Source organism: Schistocerca serialis, chromosome 12 (assembly GCF_023864345.2).
Source record: "Schistocerca serialis cubense isolate TAMUIC-IGC-003099 chromosome 12, iqSchSeri2.2, whole genome shotgun sequence".
Classification (NCBI taxonomy): Eukaryota; Metazoa; Arthropoda; class Insecta; order Orthoptera; family Acrididae; genus Schistocerca; species Schistocerca serialis.
In genome coordinates, this window is record NC_064649.1 from 22,705,525 (window position 1) to 22,724,260 (window position 18,736).

Consider the following 18,736-nt stretch of genomic DNA (forward strand, 5'->3'; position numbering starts at 1 on the left):
GACTCTCATTCGGAGGATGACGGTTCAAACCCGCGTCTGGCCATCCTGATTTAGGTTTTCCGTGATTTCCCTAAATCGCTTCAGGTAAATGCCGGCATGGCTCCTTTGAAAGGGCACGGGTGACTTCCTTTCCCATCCTTCCCTAACCCGAAAGGACTGATGACCTCACTGTTTAGTCCCCTCCCCTGAATTAACCAACCAATCAACGTGGATAAATGTGGAGTTATGGACTGGGAAGTTCTTGTTACTGTTCATTTTATTTGTTTATTCATTCACCCATAGACAGTCTAAGAGGTTGTGATGAAAAGTAATGTCTCTGAATTTTTTATTCTGTTCTAAATATCAGTTGAGGTCTTAAATGTCGTGCGTATTACTCAGTTGACTTTCCCACTTTGCTGATACAGGTTGCAGCTCTCTGCTGTCAGAGGGCTCCAAATTGTAGCATGTAACTTGGTGGTGTAACTACATCGGTGTGTGATAAGCGTTGTGCTGTAATCGTCTTTCTAACTTCCGAAGAGTTTGTCCACAGATGGAGCACCTTCTGTCTCAGCATGATAATGCCAGATCGCACATGAGTGCTGCAACATTTGCAACAATCTGCCACCTTGGACACTCTGTCATCAATCATCCTCCATATGCTCCCAACATGGTCCCACCTTTCCACATTACCTTAGCCAGCTTCATCCTAACTCACAACTTCTTCACTTTTGAAGGACAGACATACCAACAATTAAAGGGAACAGCCATGGGTACCAGGATGGCCCCCTCGTACGCCAACCTATTTATGGGTCACTTAGAGGAAGCCTTCTTGGTTACCCAGGCCTGCCAACCCAAAGTTTGGTACAGATTTATTGATGACATCTTCATGATCTGGACTCACAGTGAAGAAGAACTCCAGAATTTCCTCTCCAACCTCAACTCTTTTGGCTCCATCAGATCCACCTGGTCCTACCCCAAATCCCATGCCACTTTCCTCGACATTGACCTCCATCTGTCCAATGGCCAGCTTCACACATCTGTTCACATCAAACCCACTAACAAGCAATAGTACCTCCATTATGACAGCTGCCACCCATTCCATATCAAACAGTCCCTTCCTTACAGCTTAGGTCTTCGTGGCAAACGAATCTGCTCCAGTCCCGAATCCCTGAACCATTACACCAACAACCTGAAAACAGCTTTCGCATCCCGCAACTACCCTCCCGACCTGGTACAGAAGCAAATAACCAGAGCCACTTCCTCATCCCCTCAAACCCAGAAACTCCCACAGAAGAACTCCAAAAGTGTCCCACTTGTGACATGATACTTTCCGGGACTGGATCAGACTCTGAATGGGGCTCACCAGCAGGGATACGACTTCCTCAAATCCTGCCCTGAATTGAGATCCATCCTTCATGAAATCCTCCTCACTCCATCAAGAGTGTCTTTCCACCATCCACCTAACCTTCGTAACCTCTTGGTTAATCCCTATGAAATTCCCAAACCACCTTCCCTACCCTCTGGCTCCTAAACTTGCAACCGGCCCGGTGTAAAACCTGTCCCATGCACCCTCCCACCACGACCTACTCCCGTCCTGTAACCCGGAAGGTGTACACGATCAAAGCTAGAGCCACGTGTGAAAGCACCCGCATGATTTACCAACTGACCTGCCTACACTATGAAGCCCTCTATGCGGGAATGACCAGCAACAAACTGTCCATTCGCATGAACGGACACAGGCAGACAGTGTTTGTTGCTAATGAGGATCACCCTGTGGCTAAACATGTGTCGGCGCATGACCAGCATGTCTTGACACAGTGATACACCGTCCGGGTTATCTGGATACTTCCCACTGACACCAACATATCAGAACTCCGGAGATGGGAACTTGCCCTTCAATATATCCTCTCTTCCCGTTACCCACCTGGCCTCAACCTCCGCTAATTTCAAGTTGCCGCCCCTCGTACATCACTTGTCACTCAACAAAACATCTTTGCCTCTATACTTCCGTCTCGACTGACATCTCTGCCGAAACTCTTTGCCTTTACATATGTCTGCTTGTGTCTGTGTATGCGCGGATGGATGTGTGTGTGCGTGCGTGCGTGTGTATACCTGTCCCTTTTTGCCGCTAAGGTACATCTTTCCGTTCCTGGGATTGGAATGAGTCCTTAGCCTCTCCCATAAAACCCACATCCTTTTGTCTTTCCCTCCCCTTCCCTCTTTCCTGAGGAAGCAACCGTGGGTTGCGAAAGCTTGATATTTGTGTGTGTGTTTGTGTGTTTTTTATTTTTTATTGTGTCTATCTGCCAGCGCTTTCTCGTTTGGTAAGTCACAGCATCTTTTTTTAATATATTTTTCCCATGTGGAATGTTTCTTTCTATGTATATAAAAGCATGTGTATTCAAATACAGTGTTGTGCCAAAATGTTGAAGCAGTTGGTGAAGAATTTCGGAGATTTAAGATTCTGAACAAACAAACATGTTTTCGTAACAATTTATTTCCCCACCGTGTGTGTGTGCTCAAATACAGTGTTGTGCCAAAATGTTGAAGCAGTTGGTGAAGAATTTCGGAGATTTAAGATTCTGAACAAATAAACATGTTTTCGTAACAATTTATTTCCCCACCGTGTGTGTATGTGTGTGTGTGTGTGTGTGTGTGTGTACAGCTTATGTTGCTGCAGTGGGTATACACAAGCAAGCTAATATTCAAATGCAACACTGTCAAAGTTTTAGACAAATTGGTGAACTTTCAGGTGTATAAGATTTTGAACAAATTAACATATATGGTTTTATAGATTTTGTACCTATCCTGTTAATTCTTCTGGTCCTCCAGTATTGTATGTGTTTCCTACTCATTTCCAACAATTCCTTCCTTTCCATTGCCATGTGAAGAAACCAATTTTTCTGAAAGTTTATCACACCCCCACCCTGCCATTCCCACCTTTTCGTGGCTGTTTTTTTATATTTGTTTCTGGTTTCACGTGGGACATAGCTTCTCAATTATAGATGCTCAAAATAGGCTACTACAGAGTGTTGACATTGTGAAGGCAAATTCTATCCCACATGTCAGTGACACTAGTTGGGAATGAACTGTCAACATATTACTGTGTGACAGGTACTGGACTTGTTTCGACGTGGACACCAGTAAAGGTGGCACAACTGACGAGGAGGTGATAAAGACTTTCTGCGATGCCCCGAACCTGCGCACTGTGTGCATGTGGAGAAGTGCCAGGTCCCGTGTCTTCCGTGCGCTGTACAGCAAATGCCAGAGACTCTCCGAGCTGCAACTGCATGTCAGTCAGAAGCTCAGCTACTCAGTAAGTCTTACATGCTGCATAGTGCTGATCCTTATATTGGAGGTTATCTCTAAATATCTGCAGTAAAGTAAATCCACCGATGGTTACACAGTGCAACTGTTCATGGCCTGTGCTTTTTTATTAGGAGATATAAATTTTTTTGTATCAGCCCTTCATTAGAGCCATGATTTTCTATCTAAAATTTGGTCTCTTGCAGAGAGAGGCATACCCAGTGCAATGATTAATTGCCGAGGCAGGAAACGTTTCAGACTGCCCTCATAAGTTGCTTCCACTAGTTTTGTACATTTATGAGTGCACTTTTGAATCACATTATTGGGCTGTTTGTGTAAGCAGTTATAGAAATTGCCATGTAAGATCAAAACCAAAAAGTGATAATTTGTTTCATGGTTTGTTGGAAACATGGTCCAGCTGAAAACAATCTGGGATGCGTGAAGAAATCATAGGTCACCAGTTCAGCTCTAAGGGAATAGAAGGAATTTCTGTCTACTGAAAGTCATTGGTGTTAGGTTATAGCTGGGCATCGTCATACAAAAATAACCACATTTGCCTGGCGTATGCATAAATAGATTGCTTTGTTTCAAGAGTTTGATTGGCTTACTACAGGTACCTGTGGCATTGTTTCCTGTCTGCTTTAATTGTCAAAATGTTAATTCCTTATGCCAATTAAATGTTTAGTATCTTGTGAAACTGGTAGTGGATTCTATAATAGCCTGTGCCAAAGTGGCACCTGTGCTCTCTGATCTGTATTTCATAGCGACTGTCCCGGAAAAGGTTGCCTGCCTGAAGGCTTCCAGAGGCAACAAAAATATGATTATCAGTGTTTTGCAAAAATGTGGACCGAATTTAAAAACTTAGAATGGTGTCATAATCTACTCATTAAGTGGTATAGTTTCACGTTAGAAGTTTAACACGATAAGGCAAGTGTCATAGTTAGAAACTGTGTGTCTCGAAGCAGCGTAACTGATGGCACGCAAATATGCGGACTTCTTTCACCAGTATTTGAGAATAAGAGCATGTAGTGACTTCCAATAAAGTTTACATATTATTTCAAACCATTATGAAACTTACAATTTTACTGTTTGAGCAGTAACCCTTCTCCATTAGGTGTGACGTTTTAATTTATTACTTCTTTGCTACTGACTCTATTCACAAAACACTTTGCAGAGTGTATTCGTGTATACCACTGAATGTACCTGCAAAATTATCATTCTGCAACACAGATTCCGGAGATATGATGATAAATATTTAGTTGTGTGAAAAACTAGCTTTTGCTAAAAACTGAGTGCAAATTACCCAGTTTATATTCATCCAGTATCTCATAATGAGAGCACTTAGTGACTTCCAACAAACTTTAAGCATAATTTCAAACATTTCCTACACTTTTTCTCACTTACATACATAAAGGCAAATATTTAACTAATGAACTTATTTGTAATCAGACGTTTGAAGCTGTTTTATACAAGGAAGTTTCATTCTTTAAAGTTCAGGACATGCAGGAAACACCTGTTTAAACAACCAGTAACACTGTGCTTCTTTTTCTCAGCATTTCCCATTGCTTTCTTTGCAAGTGTTTGTATAGTAAGGGAATTATTGTTTGCTTGTAGGTGCTGAAGAACTTGGTAGAGAAATGTGCCAGAATACGCGCACTAAGAATATCCGATGAACTGCTGAAGTCTGAGAAATTTTCAGGGGCTGTGTCTCATCTACAGCACCTCCAGGTCTTGAGTTTGGATGTACACTTCACAGAAAGCACTCCTGCTTTGCGACCTTTGGGTGATGGATGCCCACAACTGGCAGAGATTGACTTTGGGTACACGACTGTCGATATGGACGATCTGAGGTACTTTCTGAATGCCAAGAGGAACACTCTTAAGTCCATACACATAAAGTGGGCAATGGATGGAAAAAGGTGAGTGTCATTACATCTCCTCTTAAGACCATAAAACTTCTAATCAAGCCGACTTTTTATATTTGTTTGCAAGGCCATCTTCCGCAGCAGCTGTTAATATCTGTTACTATAGGTTATCCATCTTGAGCTGACTGCAGTAACAGAAGTTGATTTTTGTTCCATCAATTTTGGGGAATACTGGCAGATCTCTGCAACATGTTGGCTTCATAGCTTGGTGCAGAGTCTTCTGGTCATCTTGAGGTGAAATATTGTCAAAAATGCACTTACGTCTAATATTTGTGATGCTTCCATCTCGCACACTTGTCTCTCGCTCCCCCCCTCCCCCTCCCCCTCCCTCCCCCCCCTCCCCCCCTCCCTCCCAAAAATATATATATATATATCTCTCTCTCTCTCTCTCTCTCTCTCTCTCTCTCTCTCTCTCTCTCTCTCTCTCTCTCTCTCACTCACACACACACACACACACACACACACACACACACACACACACACACTGGAGAATCAGATACAAATTAGTTTACAACGCGATCCAATGAGATAGTATTTGTAATTCTGCATTTATTATAATTTTGATGTTATAACCAAAATTAACAAATAAAACACAATGCTAATATAAGATTAATTATTTTGTGAGAAATGTAATTATTTCTGTGTTTTAGATGTATTTCAGTTATATTTATACTTGAAGTTGTGAAGATACAAAATTATAATTACACTCATACTTATCGTTTCCAGGATTATTCGGAAAGGTAAATTAACCACGGTCGGAAAGGTAAATTAACCCTCCCGTGGCTACAGGCGTACATGTATGTTGGTGGTTGGAGTGCCCGGGCAGCTAAGGGGGTGTATGTACACACTGCTGGTAAAATGTCCAGGTGGCTACCGGTATTCATTTATACCAGGCAGGTAGGGAGAACTGACAACTAAGGGCATTCATGTACGCCTGGGTGTGGGTGCAGGTAAGTGAGCACAGTGGAACAATGACTCGCTATTGTCTGTATTTCAACATTCCTGTCAGTGCTGTCATTATGTGCTCTTCTTGGTAATATTGGAAAGTACTACAGCGCTTATCTGCTCCTGAGCCATTTCTGCTTAAGTCATGCACTGTGCTGATGCTGTTTCCACATTTGGTGAGATGACAACATTTGCCTGTATGGCCTCCGCAGTGTGGAATGTTATTTGTCAAACAAGAAATATTGGAAATTCTCAGGAACTGTAGTGATGAAGATGGTATTGATATTTTGGACCTTTCTTCAGATTAAGATTTGGATTTCTGGATTTGTCTGGACATACTGTTGATTCTTCAGCAATGCAAGGAACTTTGTCAGAAGATTATTCTTCTGAAAGGAGATGAAGCGGTAAGCACAAGTTCGTCACAAAAAAGACCATATGATAGGTCAATCATCCTTTGATGAATCGCCACAATTTTGTGAACAAATGTAGTGGCTGGCCTTCCCAGCATTACTTCCTGTCTGTGCTGCAAGCTTATACTTCACTATCCATCATGTCATCCCCCTCCCCCCCTCCCGCTGACTCCCCTCTGCCTCTCCATTGGATGGTTTTCTTGGTGCTGACCCTGCTTGGATCTGGTTTATGATTGTGCCTCGAGTTTCCACTTCTGGCATATTCTCCAACTTTTCATGAAATAAACACATGGCCCCCATTGTTGGGTTTGAGCCGCTACCAATTTTCAAAATTCCCCAGAAGTGCGGATTGTCCAGGGAAGGTCGCCCAGAGCGGTGAATGCTCCACCTTTGTGCCTTTTCATCCATGCATCCTTCCCTTTAATAAGTTAATACACTCAAGACCCAGCATGTTAGCCATCCCGTTGTGGGGGTCTTCAAGCACCTGCATGGTGGTAATCTTCTGACCACCAAGAGATCGCACTGTTTGTACCTGAGCTGAAAACTCCCCACATATGCCGAGAAGGATATCAGGCAACCATTGCTGAAGCTGGGTGGCACCTATGGGGAGAGCCTCCATTCGGAGTGGGTGGGGTCGCAAATGAAGCGAATGATGTTATCTCCCACTGGTGTTCGTGTGGCCTCTGCAGTCTCTGTAAAAGGACAGTCCTCTTTCAATGCAGAGAGATACAACCTTAAAATGTTCCCTTCCCTGGCTACGCTGCAGGAGGAATGTCGAGCTAAGTGACAAGCAGAGCAATACTCCCCAGAATACTTGGTTTGTAAAAGGATTAATGGTGATTCCTTCTTGGCCACAAAGCCCTTATTCTTCATGGAGAATTTAGAAAAAAGTTTGGGTAAGTGGCAGCCATCTCTAAAATGAAAAGTGGGTCGAGCCTGATCAAAACGGCATCTCCTGCCCAGTTAAGTACACTGCTCACTTATAATAAGCTGAGTGACATACAAGTGGCTGTCACTCCCCCATAACAGTCTAATTTTGGTTCATGGCATCGTTTTCAACAGAGACCTGCTCTTACAAACTGATGATGAGCTGTGTGCCAACTTAGAACAACGAGGTGTGCACTTTGTTTGTTGTGTACATAGGGGGCCAAAGGACAATAGAATCGCTGCCGATGCCTTCATCTTGGCCTTTGAGGGTGATTCACTGCCTGAAAAGTTCAAGGTGATGGTATACTGATATGATGTAAGACCTTATGTCTCCCCTCTCTCTCCCCTCCCGCCTCCCCTCCCCTCCCCTCCCCTCCCCTCCCCTCCCCTCCCCTCCCCTCCCCTGTGTCGTGCTTCAAGTGTCTGAAATTCAGGCATATGTCCTCGTGTTGCAACGCTAGTCCCATCTGTCAAGACGTTGGGTGAAAGCTACACGTGAATGCTCCTTGTACCCCTCTCCCCTCTGTCAACTGTGGAAAGCACCGTTCTTCCTGCTCACCAGATTGCCGTGTTTCACAGAGAGAGAAGAAAATACAAAACACTGGACAAACTCATTTACTAAAGGCCAAGAAGTAGTATGGGCAGTTGCACGCAACGTGTACAACAGTGTTGTATGCTATAGCTACGATGAATTCACCCCCTTTGGCGACAGTACTCCCGCTCATTACACTTCCTACAGTGGGCCCTCAGGCCGCTCAACCGTGCCTGGCGAAGATGATGAGTGTGTCACTCGTCAAAACGTCGCAGTTTGAAGACACCGCCACCCGGCTGGAAGCCCGAGAACTCTTCGCCTGCTCATTTCTTGCTTCCCCCAAACCTACTTAGGGATTAATGGCTTCCCACTCACCAGGGGCATTGGTCCCCACCTCCCAGCTGGAGACAAATCACCTTCCTCTGGCTTCTTTGACCAAGAAGGGGTCCCTCGGGACGCTTTCTTCCGAGGTTCTGCCAGTGTACTACTGGACACCAGCCAGTGGTTGAAGGAGCCACAGGCTGCCAGTTGCAGGGCTTTGCGATCGTCGTCTTTACCTGAAGGTGATTCAGAGAAGCTTTCGCAGTCTTCAAAATCCACTAAGGAGAAGAAAGACTAGAAAAAGTCCTCCAAGAAAGACATTCTGGTCGCTTCATGTCACCAGATCCTACCTGTTCTACTCCTGTGACTGAGGTGGCCGCTGATGTCCCTGTTTGCACCACGTGACGGAACTCAGAACCTGCGTATAATGATGCCGAACCCCTCAACCAGTGGCAGTAGGTTACCCTGAGGCATAAATGCCCCAGGATCACATCGTGGCCTCACTGTACATCAACAACATTATTCTTCATTGAAATTCTAATGGTTTTTTTTCTATTGCCTGTCTGACTTGTGACATCCTTCAAACACTTTCCCTACCTTTCTGCATTGGTCTCAAGGAGACTTCGTATCCAGCAATGTAGACCCTGGCCCTTCTTGGATGCCGTGGATATTATAAGAATTGTGCTACATATCACATGGTGTCAGGTAGGGTAGCACATATTTTCTAGACGCACTGTACAGCTTTGGAGGGTGTAGCTGTTAGGGTAAGGACATTTCGGGATATTACCATTTGCACTGTTTACCTTCCTGCTGATGGCAAAATGTCTCATAAATACTGTTTGCATTTGTTTCTCAGCCCCCAACACCTTTCCTAACATTTTTTTATTTCAACGCCTTAACCCACTGTGGCATGGAACCACGATCACTGGCCATAGTAAAAAGCTCGAAAATCTACTGGCACCACTTGACCTTTGCCATTGAATACTGGTAACCCCACACACTTCAGTGCGGTGCAAGGAACTCTCTGTGCCATTGACCTTTCCATTTGCAGCTCTCTTCTTCTCCCATCTATCTACTGGAGGGTCCATGATGACCTGTGTGATAGTGACCATTCCCAGTCTTCCTGTCCCTCTCTCAGCATCATTCCCCTGGATGCCTGCCCAGATGGGCTCTCAGCAGTGCTGACTGGAGTGCTTGTGCCTCTGCTGTCGACCTTGGCTCCACACTGCTTGGAAATATCGACGAGGCTGTGCAGAATGCAACTACGGGCATTCTTTTGGCAGCTGTTAAGAGATTGTAGGTGGGTTCTCCAACGCTGTAAGCGGCACCAGTCGATGGAGTACCTTGTTGCCTTCAAGCTGCTCCGTGCTTGGCATCACAACCTTGCTGGAGAATGGGTTTCTGCAGGGTTCTGAACGGAGTGTCCCTCATTTTCTAGCAGGCATCAGTGATGTAGCAGCAGCAGCTGTGGGGACCTCAGTATCACCCTCTTCATATGCAGACGTCTGCCTTTACTATTGCTCCTGTAATGTGGGTGTTGCTGAATATCGGCTACGAGGCGCAGGCATGGACCCTCACCCTCAGCTTTACATTTTCAGCCGCCGAGACTCGGGTGGTGCACCTCTGTCAGCATTGTGCCATTCACCTGCAACCAGAATTTTACCTTGATGGCCGATTACTAATTGTGGTGGAGACTTATCGTTTCTTAGGAATGGTTTTCAATTTCCCCTTGACGTGGATTCTGCATCTTTGCCTGCTTAAGCAAAAGTGCTGGCTGCACCTTAATACACTTCGCTGCCTGAACACCTGCTGGGCACTACTCTTTCGCATCTTTACAAAGCCGTGATGCAATCCCATCTCAATTATGGGAGTCTGGCATACGACTCGGCATCGCTCTCAGCGTTGCGAATACTGGATCTGATATGTCACTGTGGGGTTCAACTTGTGACAGGTGCCTTTTGCATTAGCCTTATGAACAGCTTACTCATGTAGGCTAGGGTCCCTCCATTGTTGATTAGATGCAAACAACAGCTTTTTGCAGCTCCCCTAAACATCCAAACTACTATCTTTTCTTTCCAAACATGGTAATCCATCTCCCACAACGCAGCCCAGATCAGGGATTATGATTGCAATTGGCATCTGGCTGATCCTCTGTGAACTTCAGTTGTTTGCTCTTCCACCTCTCCACTGGATCTACTACCATACACCTCTGTGGAAATCCCTTAGCCACAGCTTCATCTTGACCTATCACGAGGTCTGGAAAGCTTCGTTCATCCGCCACCAATTTTTCTCCTTCCTTGGTGCATCCTGGAGCTCAGAAGTAGTCTTCCCTGATGGCACGATGGTTCCCGGTCATGTTGGCTTTGCTTATACTCGTATGGGAGATACTGAACTGTGCTCCTTGCCAGATGGCTATAGTGTTTTCACTGCAGAGTTGATAGCCATCTCTTGTGCTCTTGAGCATCTCTGTGCATGCATCGGTGGAGTCCTTTCTCATCTGCAGTGACTCCTTCAGCAGTTTGCAAGCTCTCGACCAGTACTGCCCACGCCATCTGTCGCTCATTGCTATCCAGGATTCCCCGTATGCCCTCGAACAGTGTGGATGCTCAGCGACCATCATCTGGACCCCAAGCCATGTTAGGATCCCGGGGAATGAAATCGCTGATAGCCTGGCCAAACTGGCTACCAGTAAACTGATTCTGGAGATTGGTATTCCGGAAACAGATCTTCAATCAGTATTACACTGTGAAGTTTTAGGTGCCTGGCATACGGAATTGTTCATTCTGACTTTACCAAACTAACTACAGATGATGGAGAGTATGAATCTGTGAAAGTCCAACGAGTGCAGGCCCCTCACCCCTCGCAAGGACCCTACTGTCCTTTGTCAGCTCTGCACCAGCAGGACTGGAGCTATCCAGTGATTTGTTTGTTTTGTTTTAGGGTGAAAAAATAACCAGGGTCATACACGCCCATGTCAGAACTGTAGAAAACGAGGACAAAGAGAGGAGTTAAAAAAAACTATATGTTAATAACAAATGGCGGAAAAGAAGGCAGCTAAAAACAGGGACGTGGAGAAACATCTACAAAGTATGCCATAGAGAAATGGAGGTCTTGAACTAAAAATTCAATGTCCTTCGCCATATTGCTACGATGGATAAAAAGTAAAACATGCTTGACAGCCTGCGCATTGTTTGCTAAAATGGCCAATAACTCAGATGAAGAACACAAGGGGTTAAAAAAAGAGCATTCTGTCAGGAAATGTCGGACCGTCACAGGTTTACTGCATTGAGTACAAAGTGATGGGGGAGTACTACATAAACAACACAGTGGCTCCATCAAGAGTGAGCTAGTGACAGCTTTCTTAGATCTGTTGCACCAAGGGATGGATGGTGTACAGCTGTAAACATTGAGCTGTGTTTCGGAAGCCGATGCTGAAAAATGTCCGCACCAGTGACGAAGGCACACCCAACACCACGGTCAGTCCAAGAGCCGTCAATGTACACAAAGGTACTATCGCAAAGTTCCGTGGAAGCTCGTGAAACTGGAGGCGTTAGAGCGACGCTGGGGTAGTGCCCTTAGGAAGGGAATGAAGACCGAGGTGAACACAGGCCACCACACAAAGCCAAGGTGGCGAAGGGTTCACACCCGCTGGGAAAGTGGCAGGTAGCCTAAAGTTAAGCTGCCGGAGCAAGAGCCGTTATCGAACTCCGGGAGGTAACATAGAAGAGTGATACGCCCCATACTGGTGATCAAAGGAGTCGTCTAAAAAGGAAGCATAGGATGGGGGGCCATGCATCGCAGACAACTGGCACGCATGTCTGCTGAGGAGAGAGTCGCGGCAGTAGGACAGCAGTAGTTTGGCAGCTTGTGCATACACTCTCTCAACCGGGGTGGTGTGAAAGGCGCCAGTGACCAAACAGATGCCATGATGGTGGATATGTACTGGTACAAATGAAGGAGGATGGTACGATCTGCTGCCCAAGAAGTACCACTGTAGAGACACAGGGCATTGAGGTACCGCATACAGTGGGCTGCCAGGTAAGACATGTGGGAGAACCAAGAAAGTTTCCTATTGAACACGAGCCCCAGACATTTTGTAGTTTCAACGAACAGAAGAACAACAGGCCCAAGATGTAAAGATGGTGGAAGAAACTAATTGCACCACCAAATTCATACAAACAGTTTTGTCAGGCATTGTCTATGCTCCACGAGTGAAGGCAATTGAGACACCACTGAAGGTGAGACAAGTCCATGGAGAACTGCAATAGATGACAAAATCATCAATGAAGAGGGAGCCGGAGACGCGCGGCAGGAGAGAGGCCACGATAGGCTTAATGGCAATAGCAAAGAGGATGACACTCAGGACAGAACTCGGAGGCACACCGTTTTCCTGGAAAAATATGTCTGACAAGGCAGAACTCACAAGTACATTGAAAACTCGATCTTTTGAAAATTCCTGAAATAATGGGGCAGGCAGCCACAGAAGCCCCATGTGTAGAGAGTACAGTGGCTACCAGTCCTCCAGCAGGCCTCATAGGTCTTCTCCCAATTGAAAAACACAGTCACAGTCTGGGATTTCTGCAGAAAACCATTCGTGACATGGTTGGATAAAGGGACGAGCTGGTCAAATGTAGAATGGCACACTCGAAATCCACACTGTGCTGTGGTTAGTAAATTGTGTGACTCGAGCCACCATCCTAGCCGTGCATGAATCATACATTCCATCACCTTGCATACAGAGCTGGTGAGAGAATTGGGGCGGTAGGTAGAAGGAAGGTGTTTGTCCTTACGGGACTTAGGGATGGGTATGACAGTGGCCTCACGCCAGTGTCTGGGAAGTGTGCCCTCTGCCCACATCCGATTGTACTTGTGTAGCAGAAAATGCTTGCCCACAAGAGAAAGGTGCTGCAACATTTGAATATGAACATTGTGTAGCCCTGAGGTGAAGGAACGGGATGAATTGAGAGCACGATCTAGCATCCTCGTAGTAAAGACGGCATTGTAGCACTCAAGATTCTGAGAAGAGAAGGGTATCACCCAAGCCTCCTCCACTTGTTTCCAATGGAAGAAGATAGGGTGTTAGTGGGAGGAGCTTGAAATCTCCATAACATGGTGGCCCAAGGTGTTGGAGACAGCAAAAGGGTTTGCTATGACACTGTCTGCTACTGTCGGGCTGAAAATTGGGGAATGGATCTTGGTCCCTGAGAGCCATCGGAGGTTGGCCTACATGACAGAAGAGGGAGTGCAACTGTTAAAATGGTGAATGAAGTCCAGCTAGCTTTTTTGCTATCCCGAAGACCGTGATGATAATGTGCACTTAACTGTTTATAATGAATGCAGTTTGCCATCATAGTATGACAGTTAAAAATGTGGAGAGTACGTCTCTGCATGCGAATTGCATCACAGCACACCGCAGTCCACCAAGGGTTGGGGACACATCGTGGTAAAGGGGAAGTGCAAGGAATGGAACGTTCTGTGGCAGTAATGATAATGTTTGTAAGATGTTCCACCTGGAGCCTGAAAGGAATGTGGGTGCTTCCATGTTAAGGCAGAGGAGATTGATTGAGAAGGTCAGCCAAGAGGCCACGTCTCGAACAGGTTCTGGGAGAACCCCAAAGGGTATGGTGTGCATTAAATTCACCAAGCAGTAGAAAAGGGTAATGTAGCTGTCCAATAAGCTGGAGGAAGTCTGCCTAGGTGGCACTGAATTATGAATGGATGTAAACGGTATAAAGGGAAAAGGTCAAGTGGGGAAGGAAAAGGCGAACTGCGACAGCTTGAAGTTGGGTAGCTAGGGAGATGGGTTGGACATCATTCCATATGAGCAGCACGACTCCCCCGTGAGACTGAATGCTGTCCTTGTGGGGGAAGGTAAAAAAGCCCAGGAAGAAATGCGAGAGCTCAGAGTGGTCATGAGGATGCAATTTTTTTTCCTGGAGGCAGAGAACAAGAGGACACTGAGATTAGAAGACCAGCTGTAAATCCTCTTGCTTTGATCAAAGGCCACAAATGTTGCATTGAAGGAGAGCCATAACGAGGAAAGGAGAGGAGGAAAAGATGAAGGGATGTCACCTTGGTGGCTGCTGAGTACCAGCCGTCAAGGACTCACTGCTACAGGGTGCAGAGGCTGGAGGATCCCGCTCCATGAGATTTACAGAGGCATCTGCACTCTTCCTCTGTCAATCTGTGGAGTCCAGGGTAGAAAAATGGTTGGCAGTGAGCACTGGTAACACGGATGTCGGTCAGGAGAGGGTAATGTGTGGTGACACTGTCAAAGAGGATCTCCGAGTCAGCGAAGGAGAAGACCTTATGCCTCTGTTTGGCTTCTTGGAGCCTTTCCAGTTTGCAGAGGGAGACGCAGATGTTGGTTGGCTGGAGGGACGTAGGAAGTCTTCGTGGGAGTATTCCTTCTGACCTTTCTGTCCTGCTGGTTGTGTAGCAGGTGCCCTCACCCCATGAGGAAAATGTTTGGTGGCTTGTTGTACAGCTGGATGAGGAAATGACGATGTGACCATGACACTGGGTGATTTCACAACCTCAGTGCTGAATTTGAGGTAGCGTGTCTGCGTAGCTATGTCCTTCATGGAGGGAGATGTAGCAAGAACAGTACCAAAAGTGCCACACGGTACAATGTGGGGTTTGTCACTGTTTTCTTCACCCGGATCTCCCGGACAGCTTGCTGATAGAGATACACGGGACAATCTCTAGAGGAGGTGGCATGGTCACCACTGCAGTTGATACAGCGGGGAGAAGGAGGCAGACGGGAGGGAGGGGGGGGGGGGGTTCCAATGGTGAGCACAGTGCTTAATTGATGAGTAACACACAGCAGTGCTACAGTGCAAGTGGCATTGATACAAAGCAGCGTAATTGCAATGGTAAACAAAGAAAACATTGCATTATGTCCACAACAACAGTTTCAGAAGTTGAAATTTCATCAGAAAGCAACCAAAGGAATTATGCAGAGTGAGAAAGAAGTGGTAGATGAAATATTAGTGTTTCTGCAAGACGAGTCAGTGGAATGTGTGATGTCATTTCTGCTCGACTGTGCGGGCAATGTACATGAGTACAGTGATGACGATACATGCTTAACAAGAGAAAGTGATATTGAAATGGGTGTTGAGCCCCTGCAGTTCTTTCTCGTGTACGTGATCTTGTAAGGGCAATAGTGAATAGTTATGTCAGAGAAAGCAAGAATGGGAAAATAAGCATAAGAGAATTACAACTATGGCATGAGCTCTGCTTTTTGGCAATAGCTGGTCAAAAAAACTTTCTTTTGCTTGCTTCCTGGTTTGTGTGTAAAAAAAAAACATACTCCTTCAGAGCAAACTGTCCCTCCTGAAAAGGGTCTGACGTTGCAATTCATACCACTTGGAACCACTATAAATTCAGCCTCTGGATGTTTGTTTTCCCATTCCAATAAAACATACTACTGCACTCTCCGCAGTTTGCCTTAAAGGGTAGCCAGTTTCAGTGTAAGCTCCCCGACAAATTGTTTTGCATTCAGTTGCATTCCATTACATTCCGTAAGTTCTCATCATCTCGTTACACCAATATAATTTTATACATTTTCTTTAAGAGTGGATACCTAGCAGAACGTCCTACACTGTTTGTAACTCTCGAGGAATTCAACTTCGTTTGTGATGGTGCAAATCTTTATCACTGTGGCACACCGTTTTTTATTCAGTGTTCACAGTGCAAGTTAATGCTTTGTTTGAAACATTTCTTAGATGTCAACGATGCCCATTTTGTGAAGTGTAATACAGGCATCATACAGAAGGTTTATCTCTGCACCTTCCAGACTTTGTTTCTGTCAACCTCCTTATGCACATGGTAAATCATTAGCAGCTAATATTTTTCCTGTCATAATCGCTAACACAAAACTTTCAAATGAGCCTTACTAAAGACTGAACTTGTGACCTCGCACTCAAGGGATTCCTTGTGAATTGCCGTGGTATTAGTAAATAAACGAATCCTTTTAGTATTAAGAACACGATCAGTAATGTGTAAGCTTGCTTTACAGTTCTTATAGAACTAGTATTTACTGTGTACTGAACATTCTTCCCCACTAGCAATCTAACCAGCTACTTCTGAGAGGCGCGACATCGAACAAGTGTGCATCGGTAACCTCAGCTGGAGAGAGACGTGCTGTATGACTTTCAGTCACAAACTAAAATGCATGTTATATTATTTAGATCCAAAATATTAAAACAACTATGAACTTTGAATGATATTTTTACAGAAATAAATAAAGACCCACAGGCGGCACATCAGAGTCGAAACATGTATGGGTAAACAGAAAAAGGAAATACATTGTGTTTTGGTGAAGGCGGAGTTTAAAATTCCAATTATAATTTATTAATGGGGGGTATACAGTTACGAAAATTAATGTGGCGATAATAGCAATCATCCCATAGTTCAGTGGAAGGTTACGTAATAGTGACACTTGTACATGGTAATGTTATAAATACAGGATGAGAACCGCTAACGCACTGGCAGCCAATCCTGAGAACAGCTCAGGCCACAGCTTTGTGCTAAAACGACTGCTTCCGAGCACAAGTCAGGCTGCGATTTTCGTGATGTGTGAGCCGCCTATCGCTCTGTTGCCAGTATCTTACAAGGGAACCTCCCTATCGCACCCCCCTCAGATTTAGTTATAAGTTGGCACAGTGGATAGGCCTTGATAAACTGAACACAGATCAATTGAGAAAACAGGAAGAAGTTGTGTGGAACTGTGAAAAAATAAACAAAATATACAAACTGAGTAGTCCATGGGCCACATAAGCAATATCATGGACAATGTGAGCTCAGGAGCGCCGTGGTCCGGTGGTAGCGTGAGCAGCTGCAGAACGAGAGGTCCTTGGTTTAAGTCTTCCCTCGAGTGAAAATTTTACTTTCTTTATTTTTGCATAGTTATTATCTGTCCGTTCGTTCATTGACGTCTCTGTTCACTGTAATAAGTTTAGTTTCTGTGTTTTGCGACCGCATCGCAAAACCGTGCGATTAGTAGACGAAAGGACGTGCCTCTCCAATGGGAACCGAAAACATTTGATCGCAAGGTCATAGGTCAACCGATTCCTCCACAGGAAAACGCGTCTGATATATTCTATATGACACTGGTGACGGCATGTGCGTCACATGACAGGAATATGTTGTCGACCCACCTAACTTTCACACTTGGCGAATGGGTAAAAAGGGTCTTCTACCTTGCCCGATTTAGGTTTTCTTGTGGATGTGATAATCACTCCCAAAAAAGTGATGAAAACATAAGAGTTTGTCACATAAACTGAAAATAAAAAGTTAAACTTTTCACTCGATAGTGGATTTGAACCAAGGACCTTTCCTTCCGCAACTGCTCACGTTACCACGAGACCACGGCGCTTCTGCGTTCCCAGTGTCCTTGATGTTGCCTATCTTCCCATGAACTACTCAGTTTGTATATTTTGTTTATTTTTTCACAGTTCCACACAACTTCTTCCTGTTTTCTCAATTGATCTGTGTTCAGTTTTTCAAGGCCTATCCACTGTGCCAACTTATAACTAAATCTGAAGGGGGTGCGATGGGGCGGTTCCCTTGTTAGAGTTATTTTGAAAGAAACATTATCAAATGTAACAGCTGCTGTCATAGATGGCTGAGGCATTACAATCACATTGACATTAATTTCATGTGTGTACTCTCTAGGTTCCACAGTTTGCCACAATCCTGCTACAAGTAGGTTGAACGAAAAAGAAATTTTGGAAAGTCAAGAGGAAGAAATTGATCAACAGCTCATCTCTCTCTTTTTTTCTTGGGAGAAAAATTTTCTTTGTAATTGTTATTTTAAAATTTGTAATGTCAAAGATATGAAGGAAATATGAAAAATAAATCTTCAAATTTGACCCTTTTTAGTGTGAATTACTCTTGTAGGACATCAAGTACATGTGTGCCAGTAATGCTTTAAATAATGCCATAAAAGGCCAGTTTCCTAGGTCCAATGTTCTACAAAGTGGCCAGTCCCCAAAGTGTTTATTTGAAGTTGCAGTATAAGATAGGTTACACTGTTTCTTTGGGCTTTAAAATGTGACACGGAGACAAATCATTCTCATTTCTGTTGTCGCCCAGGTGTGTCCTCCCTTTGCTGGCGGTCTGTGCCGACAGCTTGGAACGTCTGCAGTTTTACGAATTCGAACTAGTTGACGATGAAGCGAGGGAGGCATTTACTGCCCTAGGCAACCTGAGGAATCTGCAGGAGCTTAAGATGATGATCCTCGATCCTCTGCCGCCTGGCACAGGTGCTCTGGTGTTTAAGTAAGTTACGTAGTCAACACACAAATATTTTATGAATGTACACTGAGGTGACAAAAGTCACAGCGATATCTCCTAATATTGTGTCGAACCTCGTTTTACCCGGTGTA